The sequence below is a fragment of the Triticum dicoccoides genome, chromosome 1B (assembly GCF_002162155.2).
Source record: "Triticum dicoccoides isolate Atlit2015 ecotype Zavitan chromosome 1B, WEW_v2.0, whole genome shotgun sequence".
Taxonomy (NCBI): Eukaryota; Viridiplantae; Streptophyta; class Magnoliopsida; order Poales; family Poaceae; genus Triticum; species Triticum dicoccoides.
Window position 1 is genome coordinate 603,666,515 of NC_041381.1, and position 9,646 is coordinate 603,676,160.

The 9,646-nt window shown below is 45.9% G+C and overlaps 1 pseudogene; it reads left to right on the top strand.

The window, feature by feature from the left end:
• Positions 1-262: 262 nt before the first annotated feature.
• LOC119349022 lies at positions 263-7,517 on the top strand (annotated as a pseudogene).
• The last annotated feature ends 2,129 nt before the right edge of the window (positions 7,518-9,646 follow it).

Consider the following 9,646-nt stretch of genomic DNA (forward strand, 5'->3'; position numbering starts at 1 on the left):
CATACTTGGAGTGGTAAAAAAAAATTTGTTTTGGAAATGGCATATTTGGAGTGGTAAAATGACATTGTGGCTGGGAGCCTATGTTGTTTGCGAGAGCCGAGAGGGATAATGACGAATATTCAAAGGCATGCAAAAAGCACAACTAATCATTTTTTATTAATCAATCAATTCAGTCTTCTACAGTACGTCCGTGACCGGCGACGGCGACTTGACTCGTGTGGGTCTCCTTGTGAACTTGCCTTTCACTTTCCCCTCAGCTTCCTCCTCCATTCCTCTTTGCTGTGCCGGTGCGACAGCGATCGAAGTAGCCAACACGGCGCGCCGCGGCGGCGGCGGCGGTTTTCCTGATCGTCTTCGGACTACTGGAAGCAGCGCCACCGCATTTGGCTTGCGTCGATCTAGCCACACCCGGTAAGCGCCACCTGAGCTCAGCTGCATTTTAGGCGTGTGCACTATCTTGATTTCCGTTTCCCTTTTTAATGGATCGTTGTAGAGAGGGCATTGCGATTGCGAGGCTCTCATTTTTTTGGCACCTTTCTCTCTTCTCCCGCTCTCCCGTTTGAGAGTCGGCCGGTTTACCCCGCCTGCCCCGGCGGCGGCGCCGCCCGCAGTGGGGATGGGATGGGAGATCGGGTCGCTCTTGTATATAATCGGTTTAGGTCTGTACTTGCGTTAGTGGCGTCTGGCCTCGTGCTGTTTGGGAGTTTCTCACCGGATCAGGCGAGCGGCTTCCAGTGGCCGGCCTTCTCCTCCTCATACTGCCTCCGTCGACAAGCTCGGTGGGTTAGGGTTTATGTATACAGTTTGTCTAATTCACATCTAGATGTTTTTTAAGGATGTCACATCTAAACTCTTATAAATATATAATGCAGCAATAAAAAAACTAAGACAAAGAAAAAATAGACCACAAACAGAGTGGACATCAGCTCTTCCTAGACAGACCCTTCTGTATATATTATGATAGTTTAAGCACAGTCGACTGTACCATGGTCATGCCGAGCCAAAAAATTGATTTATTCATAAGAATACGCTGAAAATTTCCTTCATAATGATTTAGCAGGAACCCAAAGGTGCCTCGTCATCCTAGTCAACTCCAGTCAACCGCAGTTCCCTTTTTCCTTTCATCCATCTCTAATCGCCAATAAGTTGCCTGGTACTGAAATACAGACTTTTGGCTTCACTTTCCTTTTAAAATATTCGTGCATAAATATCACTGGCCTTTATTTTCCAGGATCTACAATGCACGTACCGGTGGCTGCTGACTGGTGAGTAGATCGGGCCGCGCAAGCTATCTTTCAGTTTGGTTGCCTCTCGAACCATTGATCGGCTATGAAAATGATGATGGCCGACAGTGGAAAGGGATAGGAGATTTCCTGATCATGGGCATCCGAGACCTATCAGAGTGATCCTTGGACATCACCGTTCACTGTACCTCGAGTTCTAGATCCACGTATGTCCGGTCTTCCCTCTTCTATTGTATTTATGCACTTTTTATTTGCATATTGTTTTAAATGGGAGGCCGAGCACTGCCAAGCTTCATAAATAAGGCATGAGAACATACAAAGATTCAAACTGAATACATATGGAAATGATTAATACCGCGCAAAGTTAAGAATTAGAGATGATACAATTTAGAATTCTAAAAATAGAACACATGTTTCAGTCTTATCTTTTTTTGTCAGGCTATATAGCATTAGGTGGCTGTAAGAAATAGTCACAAATACTTGTTTTCAGTATCTGCATATTATGTTGTGTTTTTCCTATGGTCACCCCTTTGTAGAAACAAAGTAAAAACTCTATTTAATTAGTTGCAAGGATGCACTTAAACTTCATTTCCAAGTTTATGATTTCTTCCTACTTGCTGATGAAACTATCCATGGAAACAGTTTCAAGGGGAACTTCCTTTGATGAAAACATATATGGAGGAGATGATTACCACACCAGCTAGCTTGTCGTATACTTGCTTTGTATTTTTAGTATTGCTCTGAACAAGTATGCTTCAAGAATGCTCAATGCATCCCTTTTTTCTCCACAGGACCAAAGAAATTGATATCCAGACTCCAATCTCTATGAGCATATCACGGGCCATTGGGGTCATTAGTGGCCTCAATGAATGTGTCAATTTGTTTCAGTGGGCTGGATCTTCTATTTCATATCTGCGCTCCCGGTGGTCTGGAACACAGGAGGAAAGTATCCATCATGAAGTATTGCACTTGCAGAGTGGCTTACAACGTCTTAGGGATACCCTTCCTGCAATGTACAGTCTTATTGACAAAGCAGAGTGGAGGATCCACGAAGGCCGTGTCGCTGAGCTCCTTCCCAACCTCAAAGATGCAGTGAATGATGCTGATGATATTCTTGATGAGTTCAGATGGCATGAGCTAAAGATGGAGGTGGAGGGCAATGCAAGTCATTCTGCCTTTATTGACTTCTACAAGACTACCGTACAAGGCAGCTTCAACAAAGTGAATGATATCCAAGAGAGGTTGAATAGTATTTCTGGTCAGCTAGAGAAAATGGGGCTGTATGGAGTGACACCAGGGTTCGACAAATCAGTCAGGCCAGACACTACCCCTTTCCCGAATGAAAAAAATATATTTGGTCGTGACAAGGAACTGAACGAGGTGATGGGATTTCTCGGTGTACCTCAAAGTAAAGGAAGGGCCTGTTCAAAACGCAAGAGAGCAAGTAGCGCAGTCGATGCATCAACAAGCACATCAGCATCAAACCAACTTAGTAATAAATCAATAATACCAGCTATTCCTGTTTTGCCAATAGTTGGAATGGGGGGCGTTGGAAAGACCACTTTGGCTCAACATATATGCAATCACCAACAGGTGAAAGATTACTTTGAGTTAATAATCTGGATTTGTGCAGATGACTTTGATGTGAAGAGATTAATTAAAGATGCCATACAATCCGCTTCCGGAAAAAAGACAACACTTGATCATTTAGCCTCTCTTCAACATGCTCTTTCTGGCAGTGTGAGCAATAAAAGGTTCTTGATTGTTGTTGATGACGTGTGGGATGATGCCTTGAAGGAAAATGAGCAGCGTTGGAAAGACTTTTATGATTCTTTAACAAATGTGGTACAGGGAAGTATGATGTTGGTCACAACAAGATTTCCAGATGTTGCTGATAGAGTGCGCACAATGGAGCCCTTTCCATTAGCTGGTTTGAAAGAGGATGTGTTTTGGCGTTTCTTCAAACTTTGTGCATTTGGGTCTGAGAGTTCCGAGAATGATCCTGAGTTAGAGAGGATTGGAAAAAGCATAGTTCAAAAGTTGAAGGGTTCTCCTTTGGCCGCCAAAACTCTTGGGCGCCTATTAGGAATGAACCTTCATACATCACATTGGAATAATATACTAGAGAGTGAACTCTGGAAGTTGAAACAGGAGAACACTGATATTTTGCCAGCCCTTCGGTTGAGCTACATATATTTGCCATTTCACTTGAAGAGATGCTTCTCATTCTGTGCTGTGTACGCCAAAGATCACAAATTTGTAAAGGGCCGTTTAGCTGAAATTTGGGTAGCAGAAGGCTTCGTGGAACCTCAAGGCAACACACCACTTGAAGATATTGGCCATCAGTACTTTGAGGACCTTGTAAATAGGTCCTTCTTTCAAAAAGTTCGTGGTACATACGTAATCCATGACTTGCTGCATGACATGGCAAAACTAGTTTCAGATCATGACTGCTTCACTATAAAAAATATGAGGGACTTCCAAATGGTTCCCCAGAATATTCGTCATCTGTACATACTCCCAAGCATAGACTTGAGCACTCCCAAGTTGTTGAGTCTAAGCAAGCACACAAAGCTGCGTACGCTAATTTGTGACAAGTCTCTTGGGAAACAAGCTGCTGCTATAATGGACCGTTGGTGTAGTGAGCTTCAGCGTTTACGTGTGATTGTTTGGGCCTCTTCAAATGAGTTGCCAGACAGTATTGGCAACTTGAAGCATCTTCGGTACCTTGAAATCTCCAAGGCTTGTCCTTTCAAGAGCTTTCCTTCTGCATTTTGTTCCCTCTATAATCTGCAGAGGTTGTATGCAGAGCAGTGCAAGTTAGAAAGCTTGCCCTGTGACTTCAGTAAGTTGATAAGTCTGCAGAGATTTAAATCACAAGGATTTGAATATTATGTAGGGTGTGAACAGAATATTAATGCAGACAATCCGTGCAAAATGAAGTTATTAAAGAATTGGAACCAATTTGATGGACATATGCACATATGGAATCTTGGTTCTATGAGCAAGGATCATGCAGCAGAATTCAAACTAACGGATAAGAAGCATCTTCGCAGACTGAAACTGCAATGGTCTAGGGCTTGTTCTCCCGAGAACGGCGAGCTAGAAGTGCTTCAAGCCCTACAACCTCCCACCAGTCTTGAATCTCTGCTCCTCGAAAATTATCCAGATGTGTCTCTCCCAAACTGGTTTCAGCCGCGTATAAACCTAAATGAGACGCCTGCTGTGCTTGTTGACAACAATAATGACGAGATTGGTACTTTGTCGTCCTTGGAAGAGCTAACCATTCTTCAGTGTCGAAATCTACGAAGCGTCCAACAACTTCTGCGTCCAGCTTATGTGCCTGCCATCAAGAAATTAAGGATCGTTGATTGCAACCAGTTAGAATCATTACCAACTGAAACGTTTGGGGATTTTCATTGCCTTGAGATATTAGAAGTGCATGGTTGTCCAAACATCGAATCGAGAAGTTTGATAGCGCACTCCCTCAAGAAGCTCTTATTGGGAAGTTCTCGGAATCTCACAGACAATATCCAGTGCTTCTCCCTCACCGAGTTCTATTTATCATGTGACGATGTCACGACCATCCAACCCCAAATGTGGAATCTTCCAGCTCTACAAAAGTTGCATATTGCAAACTGCAGATATCTTACATCTGTTGGACAAGGACAACCACCCATTAGGGCATTCGAATCCCTTACATTGCTAATCATTTACAGTTGTGGGAACCTGAGAACCATTAATGGTCTCCTAACGGAACAATGTTTACCTGCCATTCGAAAAATTGATGTTAGGAGTTGTGGCAAGTTACTGTTCCTTTTTGGTGAAAGGCCTGGGAGTTTTCCTTCCCTGAAAGAACTGTCACTTCATCATTGCACTAGTCTCAAATGGCCAAGGGAATTAGTGTTACCATCATCCCTAGAAAGGCTCTGCTTAGTTCGATGTGGGGATATCTCCCCCTGGTTTTCAAGCTGCCTACAAAACCTCAAATCTCTGGTTGATCTGGTTTTGATTGGATGTCCAAGTATAACATCCATTCCACTCGGCGCTTGCAGAAGTAATCTCGCATCACTTGATGAGTTGTACATCTCGGGTTGTCCTGACCTCGTGTCAATTGGTGGAGCAAAGGCAGTTGCAAAAATAAAGTATGTGCGCATTTATGATTGCCCAAAGATGGAGGATCTTAAGCAGCCTGTGAACAGAGGCACAGATATGTCATTTACACCTCGATTTTCACCCTCCTGTATATTTCCGACTCATTTGTGAGGTGAGGCTGCTTCCGCTGATCTTATAAGAGAGCGGGGTATCTCTTTCCACATGGTACGTGTGTTTACATCTCCCACAAGTTCACACTAGTTCCTTTCCATGATAACACCTCATCTTTTGCACTTTTCTGATTCATGGTCAATGCTTTCATTTCTGTGCTACTTCTTGCTTGCTTGAATTCACTTTGCACAGTAGCAAACACGTGAAGGACAGTTGAGCAATAATTGCTTTTAATGTTTTTTAACATTAGCTGTGAGTACATGTATACTGAAATTAATCGCCGCAGTATCAAATTGCCTTCCTGTGTTACTACGATTTATCACTGCGTATATCTAGGGACTAGGATCCAAGGGCATTGCAAATTCGCAAAATTGATGCAAGTTGGGTGAGAGCGTGCTTAGTTAGCTAAATACGTCTGTGTTTTTTTTTGACGTGTCAACGGCGGGCTTACGCCTGCCTGAACCTTTATTGCAACCATCGAGAAGTGTTACAAAGTGCACAGCACCGGAAGTACATGGGGATAGAGAGAGAGAGAAAGAAAGGAAAAGTACAACGTGCTGAAGGCTACAATCTCGCAGCTAAGTGGAACAACATAGAGCCCCAGTCGCGAAGCACAATTTGTTTCTGAGCATTCTTACAGCGGTGAGACCAAAGACGAAGGTCATTTGCCGCGGCGGTTGCAGTAGTGTGTAAATCAAGGTGGAGATCTTGAATACTTTGGCGTTCCTCCTCTGCCAAATATTCCAGAGGATGGCCATGAGGACAGTTGATCTTGTCCCAGGCGTGGAGTAGCCCCTACGGCGCAACAGGGCAAAGACTATCCAGTTCCGTCCGCAGCGGGCGAAGCAGTCGGCATGCAAACAGGAGGTGTTCAATGGTTTCGCATTGCATGCAGAAGGGGCAGGTGTCGGAAGTAGTAATACCTCGCCGGAAGCACCTGGCATTTGTAAATAGACGGTCTTTGTTAGCGAGCCAGACGAAGATCCTGCATTTGTTCGGGGCGTAGTTGCTCCAGATGGCCGGGGCGATGTCGTTTGTGGGCCTCGTCTTCCAAACCGCCGTGTATGCCAGTTTAGTGGTGAGCGGCTTGCCTGCTTCCCTTGAAGTTCTGCAGTCAGGCACCTGCAAATTCACGTTTACCATGGCCAGAATATTGCATAGTTCATTCAGTTCGCATTCGGCCGTGTGGGACAGCCGCGGAGTTAGTTCCAGGGTCGGGTCGGGCGAAGCCAGAGCGCGAGCCATGGTAATGTTGGGCCGGTTAGAGTGGGAGAACAACGCAGGGAAAAGCTGGCTAAGGTGTGGGTGGAGTCAGGTTATTTGTTTCTGACCCTGTAATGTTCTAGCTAAATGAAAGTGCCTCGTGCATCATGCTCACTACATGCGTCTGTTGGCCGAAACACCTGCACTTTGAAACTCTGTATATGATGCGAGGACAAATTCTTAATTCTCATTGCAGCCTGAAGTCCCATTTTCCTATTCAGCAATTTACGGATTTTCCTCGATGCACTTTACTGATCAATGCCTTCTTCTCCTGATGCAGCTTATTACCAAGTGAGACTTAACTCGCATCAAGGCCAGTGAGGAGTTAAAATGCATCTCTCCAGCCCAAACTTATATGCTGATAACTACCGGTTCCGCAGAACGGCAGAAGACGCTTTCTAGCCGTTGATAACGCCCCGATGTCTTTCAAGGGAGTCTACTTGTTCTTTGCAATGCTTGAGACAGGCGCAATCCAGTAATTTCCAATGTGTTTCTACGAGTGTCTGAGAACCATGAAAGCCAGTGAACCTGAATCTTCCAAAAAATAAAAGGAGTGTTTCTACGAGTGTCTGAGAACATATTCTGCTGTATTTGCAACAAGTGAGGGTAAAGCACGTATTGCGCTACTGTTGCCTTTTATGGTGTGGCTGTGTCATTTGCTTTTGCTTTTGCTCGGTTGATTTGTGAACAGTTTTATACTCCAAACTTGGCTGGTGACAGCTCGTGCCGACTTTGGTTGTTTCAGTGTGTTTTGCAGGGAGCTCGCTCCTTTCTGCCCTTTTTTGCCTTGCTACCATCAACCGGGCGCAGCTTAGAGTTAGTTAATTGGGAGTAAATTGCACAAAACGATCACTTTGAAGGTTGGGTTTGCGAAAAACACTACAATACATTTTTTTATACAAAAAACACCACGTCTACGGTAATCCTTTGCAAAAAACATTGATAAGCGGATCGGGCTCAGTTAAGTGAGTTTATGACAAATGGGGTCCGCCAGTAAGGCTGACGTGGCACAGCATAAGTAACGACGACGTTGGCTAACGTTATCATTATGTGTGGCCCCGTGAGGTCCACCTGTCTTTGAAACAAAAAAGAAAAAAAAACTGATGCTCGTCAACCTCCCGTCGTTGGACCAGCACGTCCGGAGCTGCTGCTGCTCGCCACGTCCACCGCGCGCCGCTCCCGCTGCTGCCGCGCCTCGCTCCTGCCGCGCACGCTGCTCGCCGCGGCTGCCGCGTCTCTGTGACGCCCCCGATTCAATCATACACTAATCATGCACGCAAATGTGTACGATCAAGATCAGGGACTCACGGGAAGATATCACAACACAACTCTAAAACTAAAATAAGTCATACAAGCATCATAATACAAGCCAGGGGCCTCTAGGGCTCGAATACAAGTACTCGATCATAGACGAATCAGCGGAAGAAACAATATCTGAGTACAGACATAAGTTAAACAAGTTGCCATAAGATGGCTAGCACAAACTGGGATACAGATCGAAAGAGGCGCAGGCCTCCTGCCTGGGATCCTCCTAAACTACTCCTAGTCGTTGTCAGCGGCCTGCACGTATTAGTAGGCACCCCTAGTGTAGTAGGAGTCATCATCGACGGTGGCGTCTGGCTCCTGGGCTCCAACGTCTGGTTGCGGCATCCAAGAAGAAGAGGGAAAAGGGGGGAAAAGGGGAGCAAAGCAACCGTGAGTACTCATCCAAAGTACTCGCAAGCAAGGATCTACATTACATATGCATGGGTATATGTGTAAAGAGGCAATATCGGCGGACTGAACTGCAGAATGCCAGAATAAGAGGGGGATGGCTAGTCCTATCGAAGACTACGCTTCTGGCAGCCTCCGTCTTGCAGCATGTAGAAGAGAGTAGATTGAAGTCCTCCAAGTAGCATCGCATAGCATAATCCTACCCGGCGATCCTTCCCTCGTCGCCCTGAGGGAAAGCGATCAACGGGTTGTCTCTGAAACTTGTCTGGGTGTGTTTTATTAAGTATCCGGTTCTAGTTGTCATAAGGCCAAGGTACAACTCCGGGTCATCCTTTTACCGAGGGACACGGCTATTCAAATAGATAAACTTCCCTGCAGGGGTGCACCACATAACCCAACATGCTCGATCCCATATGGCCGGACACACTTTCCTGGGTCATGCCCGGCCTCGGAAGATCAACACGTCGCAGCCCCACCTAGGCGCAACAGAGAGGTCGGCACGCCGGTCTAAATCCTATGCGCGCAGTGGTCTGGGCCCAGCGCCCATTGCACACCTGCACATTGTGTGGGCAGCCAGAGAGCAGACCTAGCAACCTTCATTACAAAGGAAGTTGCGTTACGCGGTCCAACCCGGCGTGTGCCGCTTAGTCGCTGACGTCAAGAAGGCTTCGTCTGATACCACGACGTCGAGTGCCCATAACTGTTCCCGCGTAGCTGGTTAGTGCGTATAGGCTAGTGGCCAGACTCAGATCAAATACCAAGATCTCGTTAAGCGTGTTATTATGAAATAACCACGAACGCCGACCAGGGCCTGGCCCACCTCTTGCCTAGGTGGTCTCAACCTGCCCTGTTGCTCCGTCTCAAAGTAACAGTCGGGGGCCGTCGGGAACCCAGTCCCACCTCTACCGGAGCCACCTGTCCTTCCCCCCCCCCCCACATCGGAATCACGTGCGGGTACTCAACGAGCCGACCCGACTTTAGTCACCATCTGTATAGTATGTATATATGTATAGTATATACCCGTGATCACCTCCCGATAGATCACGGCCCCGATAGTATAGCAAGGCAGACTGACAAGAATGTAGGGCCAATGATGATAAACTAGCATCCTATACTAGGCATTTAGGATTGCGGGTAAGCTATCAATTACTGTAGCAACA